Source organism: Phoenix dactylifera, chromosome 15 (genome assembly GCF_051530095.1).
Source record: "Phoenix dactylifera cultivar Ajwa chromosome 15, Ajwa_hap1_PhDact_Kaust_v1.1, whole genome shotgun sequence".
In the NCBI taxonomy this organism is placed as follows: Eukaryota; Viridiplantae; Streptophyta; class Magnoliopsida; order Arecales; family Arecaceae; genus Phoenix; species Phoenix dactylifera.
This window is the reverse complement of record NC_143204.1, coordinates 2,710,183-2,720,778: the sequence shown is the minus strand read 5'-3', so window position 1 is coordinate 2,720,778 and position 10,596 is coordinate 2,710,183. Positions and strand designations below refer to the sequence as shown.

Here is a 10,596-nt window from a genome sequence, read left to right as displayed (position 1 = left end):
AATTAGGACTTCGGATTCAAATAGAGTCCTATTTGGATTAGGACTAAAATTAAATACATCCTAATTGGATTAGGATTCCTTAAGTCTAAATTAATTATTAATCTAATGAATCAACATGACTCCTAATTGGATTAGGATTGAAGAGTTCAATTGAGTCATGGTTCATTCAAGTCCTAATTGGATTAGGACTAGCATAGATTGAACCCAATTTGGCTAATCCTAATTAGATTAGGATTAAACCATGAGAGAGGCACCTAATCCTCTTTGGAAGAGGATTAGGTTAACCAAGTAAGAGGGGCATCAGCCCCTCTCCACATGGCTAGGGCGACATGAAGAGAGGGGGCCGGCGCCCCCTCTTTGGTAAGTTATCATGGAGCTCCTAATTGTTAGGAGCTCCACTCCCTTTAAAAGGAGGACTAGGGCCGGCCCCCCTCAAGGTTGAATCCCTCTCCTTGCAGCCGTGGCCTCCTCCTCTTCCTCCTTGGTCTTCAACCGAAAGCAAGGGAGCAAGAAAGATCTCTTGGCGGTCCTCTTCTTCCTCCTTCGTTTGGGATTCGACGCAAGGGAAAGCAAAGGCTGCATCTAGCCTTCTTGTTCTTCTTCAAGATCCCTTCTTCTTCCTCCTCCACTCAAGCACAATCAAGGGTTGATTGAAAGAGAGGAGATCAGCCATCAAAAGCTATCTCTGCAAGGGAGCTAACACCCCGGTGAGATAGTGAGCTTGGATCGGATCCTACTTCGTGTGGATACCCGTAGAGGCCGGACACTTGAACGGCTTCAAGCGAACCCTCTTCCAAAAATCACGAATTCAGATTTGCGGTGATCATCTACCCGCGCAAGGTGAAGATTTGATCTTCCTATTAGTTTTAAAAGTTTTAATTCTTACCTAATTACGAAAGGTCTCGAAACAACGTTCATGCGATGAACGTCGATCCCGCACATGCCTCTTCCGCTGCCATCTGATTTAATTTTTGAAATATCAGCGGCATGGGCGGGTTCCCAACATCAACATGACTCCTAATTGGGTTAGGATTGAAGAATTCAATTGAGTCATGGTTCATTCAAGTTCTAATTGGATTAGGACTAGTATAGATTGAACCCAATTGATTCATGATTTGGTTAAATCCTAATTGGATTAGGGCTAAACCACATTAGGGCCTCCCTGTTGGATGTATGCCCTAGAAGCCAATCTGGCTGACACATTGTTAATTCTAGGGACATAATTTTGTACTTTACTATTTATTATTGAATAAATAAAAGGCATCTTTTCATTCATATTATTTATGTGTCTATGAATCGTCCAAGAAATTAATAAGATGATGATGCATATTCTCAAGAGTTGAGAATTTGAGTCATGTATCATTGGTGATTAATTTCTAAATGCTCCTGATCAATGAATCATCACGAGGACGGTGATCGATCCGATCAGTGCACAGATCACTTTCCTTCTGGATGGATGAGACTTGAGTCCACAGTGTAGGGACACTGAAGTGATAGTGCAGGTGCTTGTTAGAGAACAAGGGTACTGAGCGTGACTAAGACAAGAAGTTATTTGGATGTCTATCCATTCGTCAGTGACTTGCTTGATGTTGCAGTAGTATGACTAGTCCTTTGACCTGCGGTGCTTCAGCTACTCACAGTGAGGTTATTGTAGTTTGACTACACGTATACATGGTCTCTAGTCATATGGGTCCTTGTAGTGTAGATTGGCTGCAGTAAGTTCACTGTAGGAGTAGGGTATGCACTCACATGGAATCTATCGACCTTGATAGAAGAGGAGTGATCCTATGTGATTTGTTAGACTGAGTTCTAAGACCTTGGCCAGGGCAGTAATATAAAGTGGAGAAAGAGTTTTCCACTAACGAACTCGAGTCAAATAAATCTTGACATATGACAGACGAAGGGGTTTGACGAGTTATCCATGACCTCCGTCCTGTAGGGATCCACGATAGTAGGACTGTATCACATGATAACTGCACCTAGAGGTTCATCATTCTATTCTACTGGGTAGCCACTATATGCTGCTAGATGTCACTGGTGGATGGTGGGACTCACAGGGATTATCTCGATGATCGATAAACCCTAATGAGTAGAGTTGGAATCGTTCCAATCCATTGAAAGGAGTTTTCAATGATATTGTGATAGAGATCATAATATATCTCACTACCAGTCAGAGTAGAACCTATGGGGTTACACACACTAGAAGTATTGACCGATCCGATGGTTGAATCATGATTAGGAATCACAAGTAATCAATTCGATTGATATTCAGTTGAAGAAGGAACAAAGGGAATTAATTAATTGGACTTGAAATAAGAGTCCTACTTCGAGTAGGATTCCTAGAGTCCTAATTGGATTAGGACTGGGAATCCTAATTGGAGTAGGACTGGGATTCCTACTTGGAATAGGATTCCTACAATCCTAATTAGATTAGGAGTTTTGAATTAAAATTAGATTCCTACTTGGAGTAGGATTCCTAGAGTTCTAATCGGATTAGGACTTCAGATTCAAATTAAAGTCCTAATTGGATTAGGACTAAAATTAAAAAGGTCCTAATAGGATTAGGATTTCTTAAGCCCTAATTAATTATTAATCTCATGAATCAACATGACTCCTAATTGGGTTAGGATTGAAGAGTTCAAATGAGTCATGGTTCATTCAAGTTCTAATTGGATTAGGACTAGCATAGATTGAACCCAATTGATTCATGATTTGGTTAAACCCTAATTGGATTAGGGCTAAACAAAATAGAGGCCTCCTAATCCTCCTTAGAGGAGGATTAGGGCAACACAAGAAGGAGGGGCTCACGCCCCTCCTCCTTATCTTCCTTGGTGCGGCAACACAAGAGGGGCGGCGCCCCTCTTGGAAAAGATTTAGGGCTCCTAATTTGTAGGAGCCCTAGGTACTTTAAAAGGAGGTGAAAGGGAGGCGGCGCCCTAGGATTGATGCTCTCCTCCTTGCAGCCGTGGCCTCCCTCTCCTCCTTCTCCATCTTCAGCCGCAAGCAAAGGAATGCAAGGGAAGATTGTTTGGTGGCCTCTTCCTCCTCCCTTCTCCCTTCCAACGCAAAGAAAAGAAAGAAGGCTGCAGGGGCTTTGATCTTCTTCCTCTCTTCATCCTTCTTCTTCTTTCTCTCAAGCACAATCAAGGGTTGATTGAAAGAGAGGAGATCAGCCATCAAAAGTTATCTCTGCAAGAGAGCTAGCACCCCGGAAAGATAGAAAGCTTGGATTGGTCCTCTGCTTCGTGTGGATACCCGTAGAGGCCGGGCACTTGAACGGCTTCAAGCGAACCTTCATCCTAAACCACGAACTTCAGTTTGCGGTGATCATCTACCCGCACAAGGTGAAGATCTGATCTTCTAAAGGTTTTAAAAGTTTTTAACACTTATCTATCTACTAACGGTTCTTGAAACAACGTTCATACGATGAACGGTTGATCCCGCGCAGGAATAATCCAATTACTCCCAAAGTTTCACGGACTTGATTCTGAAAGTCCCTATTTGCATCTTAAAGAATTTGATGAAGTATGTTCAACACTTCATTTCAATGATGTCACTGAAGAGGTAGTTAAGCTTAAGTTATTTTCTTTTTTTTTAAAAGAAAAAGCTAAATCATGGTTACACTCCTTAAGGCCTAGGACCATAGCTACTTGGCAAGAAATGACAAGAGAATTTTTAAAAAAATTCTTCCCAATACATAAAACAAACACACTTAGAAGAAATATCATGAACTTTGCACAAAAAGATGGAGAAACATTTTTTCATTGTTGGGAAAGATTCAAGGACCTTCTACTTGCTTGCCCACATCATGGATATGAAATTTGGAGGGTCATTAGTTTCTTTTATTATGGTTTGTCCTCCAATATGAGACAATTTGTAGAAATGATGTGTAATGGTGAATTCATGAGTAAGGAACCAAATGAAGCCTGGGATTATTTTGATCTTTTAGCAGAAAATGCACAAGCTTGGGATACAACAGATAAAAATGAAAAATCAAAAATAGCACCTAATGCAAAAGGAGGAATATATCTTATTAAAGATGATAATGATGTCAATGTAAAAATTGCTAATCTGACTAGGAAGGTTGAAGCCATGGAATTAAGCAAAGCCAATATAGGAAAAGCACAAACTATTGTTGAAAGTATATGTGGAATTTGCGAGAGTAATGCACATGTAACCAAGGATTGTCCTACAATCCCTGCTTTTCAAGAAGTGTTGCATGATCAAGCAAATTTCACCAATACTTATAAAAGACCATTTTCAGAAACATATAATCCTAGTTGGCGAAACCATCCTAATTTTAGCTGGAGACATGGACCCACTGCCAATGAATCTCAAGGAAATTCTGTTCCTACTCCTTATCTGCCACCACATAGGAAATCCCTTGAAGATACTTTGCAAACCTTCATGCAAGGGCAGACTCAAATAAATCAGAATACAATGCAATCACTTCAAGAACTTAAAAATTCTGTAGGTAGAATTGAGGCTCAACTTAATGTTAGGGAAAGAGGGACATTTCCAGCCCAACCTCAATCTAACCCAAAGGGTCAACATGAGGTCCATGAAGCAAGTTCATCCCAACCTAAATTTGAGCAAGTTAAGTCTGTCACAACCCTTCGGAGCGGAAAAATAATTAATAAAGAAATTCCAACGAAGGATGACAAAAAATCCATTGAGAAAAGGGATGAAAATAATACTGAACAAGATGATCCAATACCTCATCATAAAATAGATGCTCCATTCCCTCAGCATTTGCTTGCAGCTAAAAAAGGAGTACCTGATCAAGAAATTTTGGATATCTTTAAACAAGTAAAGATTAACATTCCTCTATTAGATGCCATTAAGCAGATCCCATCTTATGCCAAATTTTTAAAAGATCTTTGTACCATAAAGCGAAAGCTTTATGTACAAAAGAAAGCTTTTCTAACTGAACAGGTGAGTGCTATTCTCAAACACAACACCCCACCTAAGTATAAAGATCCTGGTTGTCCTACCATATCTTGTATCATAGGAAACTTCAGGATACAACGAGCCCTTCTTGATTTAGGTGCAAGTGTTAACTTACTGCCCTATTCAGTTTATGAACAGTTAGGACTTGGTGAATTAAAACCCACCAAGGTTACTCTCCAACTTGCCGATCGATCTATAAAGATACCAAGAGGAATAGTCGAGGATGTACTTGTCCAAATTGATAAATTCTACTTTCCAGTCGACTTCATAGTATTAGATACCCAGCCTGTCATGAACTGTACCACTCCAATACCTGTCATTCTAGGCCGCCCATTTCTAGCTACTTCCAATGCTTTGATTAACTGTCGAAATAGAATAATGAAAATGTCATTCGGGAATATGACTACAAATTTTAATATATTTAACATTTGTAAACAACCCGATAATGATAACGAAAATGATGAAATTCATGGAGTTAATCTGATCGACTCCATTGTAGAGGATGCTCTTGTCCCATCTCTTTCTTCTGATCCTTTAGAAACATGCCTAACTCATTTCGGAAATACAGATATCAACCAAAACTTTAGAGAAATCAGTGCTATATTAGATTCAGCTCCTTTGTTGGATACAGATAGGTGGAAATCTCGTTTTGAAGAATTGCCCACACGCAACAATAGTCCTCTACCATCTAGTGTTCAAGCACCTAAACTTGAGCTAAAGCCTTTGCCATCTGAGCTCAAGTACGCATACCTTGGTCAAGAAGAGACTTTTCCAGTGATCATATCATCCCAACTCGAACAAAGTCAAGAACTAAAATTATTGGAAATTCTCAAAGAGCATAAGGGAGCAATAGGGTGGACAATTGCTGATATCAAGGGAATTAGTCCCTCAATTTGCACTCATAGAATCCACTTAGAAGCTGATGCCAAACCTTCTCGTCAACCTCAACGTCGATTAAACCCACACATGAAGGATGTGGTTAGAGCAGAAGTTCTGAAACTTCTGGATGCGGGTATGATCTACCAAATTTCAGATAGTAAATGGGTAAGTCCAACCCAAGTGGTCCCGAAAAAATCTGGTGTTACTGTAGTCAAAAATGCTAACAATGAATTAGTTCCAACTAGGGTCCCCACTAGTTGGCGTGTATGCATTGACTATAGGAAACTTAATTCTGTCACTAGGAAGGATCATTTTCCTCTATCTTTTATTGATCAAATTTTAGAAAGGTTAGCAGGTCATAAATATTATTGCTTTCTAGATGGCTATTCAGGTTACAACCAAATTGCAATTGATCCTGAAGATCAGGAAAAGACCACTTTTACATGTCCTTTTGGCACATTTGCTTACAAGAGAATGCCTTTTGGATTATGTAATGCTCCTGCAACCTTCCAAAGATGCATGCTCAGTATTTTCTCTGACATGGTTGAGCGCTTTTTGGAAGTCTTCATGGATGATTTTTCAGTTTTTGGCTCATCTTTTGAAAATTGTGTGGACCATTTAAGACTAGTCTTAATTCGGTGTGAGGAGAAGAATCTAATCTTAAACTGGGAAAAGTGCCATTTCATGGTAACTAGGGAAATTGTTCTCGGGCATGTCATTTCATCTGAAGGAATTGAAGTAGACAAGGCTAAAATTGACTTAATTGCTAACTTACCCAACCCAAAAACTATCAAAGATATACGCTCATTTTTGGGTCATGTAGGATTTTATAGGAGATTTATTAAAGATTTTAGCTCAATATCTAAACCCTTATGTAATCTCCTTCAAAAGGAAACCCAATTTGTGTGGTCTGAAGAATGTCAAAAAGCTTTTGATAAACTCAAAAGCCTGCTGACCTCTGCTCCCATCATGCAACCACCTGACTGGTCACTTCCTTTTGAAATTATGTGTGATGCCAATGAATATGCAGTTGGGGTAGTTTTAGGGCAAAGAAAAGAAAGAAAGCCTTATGTTATCTACTATGTAAGTAAGACTTTAAATAGTGCACAAAAGAATTACACCACTACGGAAAAGGAACTACTTGCCGTAGTATTTGCACTAGACAAATTTAGGTCTTACTTGATTGGATCCAAAATCATTATCTACACTGACCACGCTGCCCTTAAGTACCTTCTTTCAAAAAAGGATGCTAAGGCGCGTTTGCTTAGGTGGATCCTTCTGCTCCAAGAATTTTTTCTAGAAATAAGAGATAAAAAGGGGGTAGAAAATGTAGTAGCTGATCACTTGTCCCGTCTGACTCTTTCAGATTCCTTAGACAATTCACCCATAAAAGACACTTTCCCTGATGAGCAACTGTTTGAGATCACATCTTCACCCTGGTTTGCAGACATTGCAAATTTTTTAGTCACAGGTGAAATACCAAGTCATTGGAATAAACAAGACAAAAGAAAATTTTTGACTGAAATAAAAAAATTTTTCTGGGATGATCCTTATCTTTTCAAATACTGCCCAGACCAAATTATTAGGAGATGTGTACCTAATGACGAATTTATTAGTGTCATTTCCTTTTGTCATTCTGAAGCTTGCGGTGGTCATTTCTCTGGTAAGAAAACGGCTGCAAAAATTTTACAGTGCGGTTTCTACTGGCCCACCTTGTTTAAAGATTTCCATAACTTTTGCAAAGCTTGCGAGCGTTGTCAAAAGTTAGGTGGGATAACTCGTAGGAATATGATGCCTCTCAACCCAATTTTAATTATTGAAATATTTGATTGTTGGGGAATAGATTTTATGGGCCCATTTTCTCCTTCATTCGGAAATTTGTACATCTTAGTAGCTGTGGATTATGTCTCCAAATGGATTGAGGCAATTCCTTGCAAACATAATGACTACAAAACTGTTCTAAAATTTTTAAAGGAAAACATTCTTTCTAGATTTGGAATGCCTCGAGCCATCATCAGTGATGGGGGTTCACACTTCTGTAATAAGCCTTTTGAGGCTTTAATGCGAAAATATGGGATCACCCATAAAGTCGCCACCCCTTATCATCCACAGACAAGTGGACAAGTTGAAGTATCCAATCGATCAATTAAGAATATTCTGGAAAAAACGGTTAACCCAAATCGCAAAGACTGGTCTTTGCGTTTAACTGATGCACTTTGGGCTTATCGTACTGCTTTTAAAAGTCCAATTGGAATGTCTCCGTACCGTCTTATTTTTGGTAATCCGTGTCACTTGCCTGTGGAATTGGAGCATAGGGCATACTGGGCTATTAAGAGATTTAATTTTGATATGGATAAGGTTAGTTCACTACGCAAACTTCAACTTAATGAACTAGAAGAAATCAGGAATAAGGTTAGTTCACTACGCAAACTTCAACTTAATGAACTAGAAGAAATCAGGAATGAAGCATATGAGAATGCTCGAATTTATAAGAATAAAATGAAAGTCTTTCATGATAGAAATATTATGAGAAAAACATTTGAGCCTTCCCAGAAAGTTCTATTGTATAATTCAAGACTTCATTTATTTCCAGGAAAATTGAGATCTAGGTGGACTGGCCCATTTATAGTTAAAACTGTTTATCCGTATGGAACCGTTGAGATAGAGAATCCAAACACCGGTAATATTTTTAAAGTAAATGGCCAATGTTTGAAGTTATTTTTGGACAACTTTACCCTAGAAATTGAATCGACCAATCTGGGAGATCCTGTTTATCAGGATTGATCTCTATATCTGCTAGAGATCCTTTGTTTGTACATAATTTTTCTTTCTTTCATATGACAATTGGTGAGCAACAATAGTGTGCAGTCATTCTATCAGGTAAATTCTAACCTTCAGCCTTATTATCCTTCATACTATCATATTTAATGCATTCATGTTGAAACATTGGGGACAATGTTGAATTTAAGTTGGGGGGAGAGATTACTATATTTTTCTATATATCATACCAATTGTCATACATTTCAAATTTCAAAAAAAAAAATAAAAAAATAAAAATAAAAATAAAAAAATATATATATATAAAAAAATAATACAAAAATATAATAATAATAGTAATAATAATAACAAACATATATTTTGTTGCATTTAATTACCACTATATTTTTCAAAGAAATAAACATGTGCAGCTATTAAGGCAAGGAGCATATTATGACTTATCAGAGACCTATTATTAGATCCCCACACAAGTATTCAATGACAATAGGAAAGCCTCAGGAGTTCACTTGTGTTACCTATTTATTTGTTGACCTTATTCGCAAAAGAAATACGAGTGTCCTTGTCTTAAAGTCCATGTTTTGGTTTTCACATAAAGATAGAGTTTGAAATTCCCGGCTAAATCACCTGGGTGCCTTATGTTCTGACCTTGGTTGACCTATAGTCACAATACAGTCACGTTACATATGTGTGTATATATATATATATATATATATAAAGAGAGAGAAATAATACAGTTTGTCTTCACTGAGTAACCGGGCTTCTTGCCTACAAAGCAGCGAGTGTTCGCGTAAAAAGGTGAAAATGACTGAAATAAGTGACTAGTCTGGCCTCGTGGCGTAGTCTGGTTCGAGTAATTAAGTCCGAGGGGTGTTTCACCTAATGCCTTGAGCCAACTGGATCAAGAGTCATTGACCCAAAGCTCGTTACATGGACCTTACTAGAGCCTAATGGAGTTGGACTGTTGTAGTCACTATGTGAAAAAAAAAAATAAAAATAAAAATAAAAAATAAATTAAACATGAGTAAGTAGTTAAACTTAACCCAAGTAACGTGTGGATGACTGGTTTGACTCTATTGTTTTAGAACTCTGTGTACCTGGGATGTCTAGTTGGGATTGATAGCTTCATTTTTATATGCGAACCATTTTGGATAAATAACATGTGATATTCGGAAAATTTTGTGGATCGGGAGCTAACAAATGGTAGTTAACACTTGTGAATTTGAGTAGTGCACCTAGAACTCAAAGGGTACCCAATTGTGGTGGACGTATAGGTATTCTGAGACGTCACATTTACATTTGCCTTAAGAGTTGCTATGTTTTAAAGTATCTTCTAACTTAAAAACGATGTTTGTGGGTAACATCACTGCAAACCCTCACGAGACAACACTCGTCCACTAGGGTAACCTAGGGGTTTAACGGCTTGTTGCACGTGCTAAGTGCAATCGTAATGCTCTACGAAAGTGAGTCTTTATTTTAATTCATGCATATTGATATATATATATATTAATAAAATAAACAATACTTTTGCACCCTCATTTTATCATTTTCAAACTAAATTGCTAGAGACTAGCAATAAGCTAGTTGGAGGGTGTGATGAGAGTACAAAAGTGAAATTTTCATATTATCTTAATTAGTATTATAGCTAATCTTTATTAATAAAATTAATTAATTAATGCTTTATCTGTGTCTGAGTGCATGTAATTCAAAAGACCCTATAATGCTGGATTTTAGCCCAATGACCGGTAGTTCGAGCTCAACAAATCCTTAGCGTCTCATCTGAGCCTCACGTCGCCTGTCATCCGCATGTAATCCATATCACTGTAACCACATGTTTCAGCTAGCACAAATGCCCGCATCGTGGAGCTTCCTAGCATCATCAAAACCATCCATGTGGCTTTCCAAGCATCATGGCATCTCCTCCATGGAACCTAAATCAAACCCAAGGGACCTAAGCCAAACCGGCTCTTCAATTCAAGCCACATCTCATTC

The 10,596-nt window shown here is 38.2% G+C and overlaps 1 non-coding gene across 1 annotated transcript; it reads right to left on the bottom strand.

Moving 5' to 3' along the window:
- Nucleotides 1–3,708: 3,708 nt before the first annotated feature.
- Nucleotides 3,709–3,815, bottom strand: LOC113461467 (small nucleolar RNA R71). The gene has a single exon (XR_003383738.1). It is a non-coding gene; the product is annotated as a small nucleolar RNA R71 (small nucleolar RNA).
- Between the last annotated feature and the right edge of the window lie 6,781 nt (nucleotides 3,816–10,596).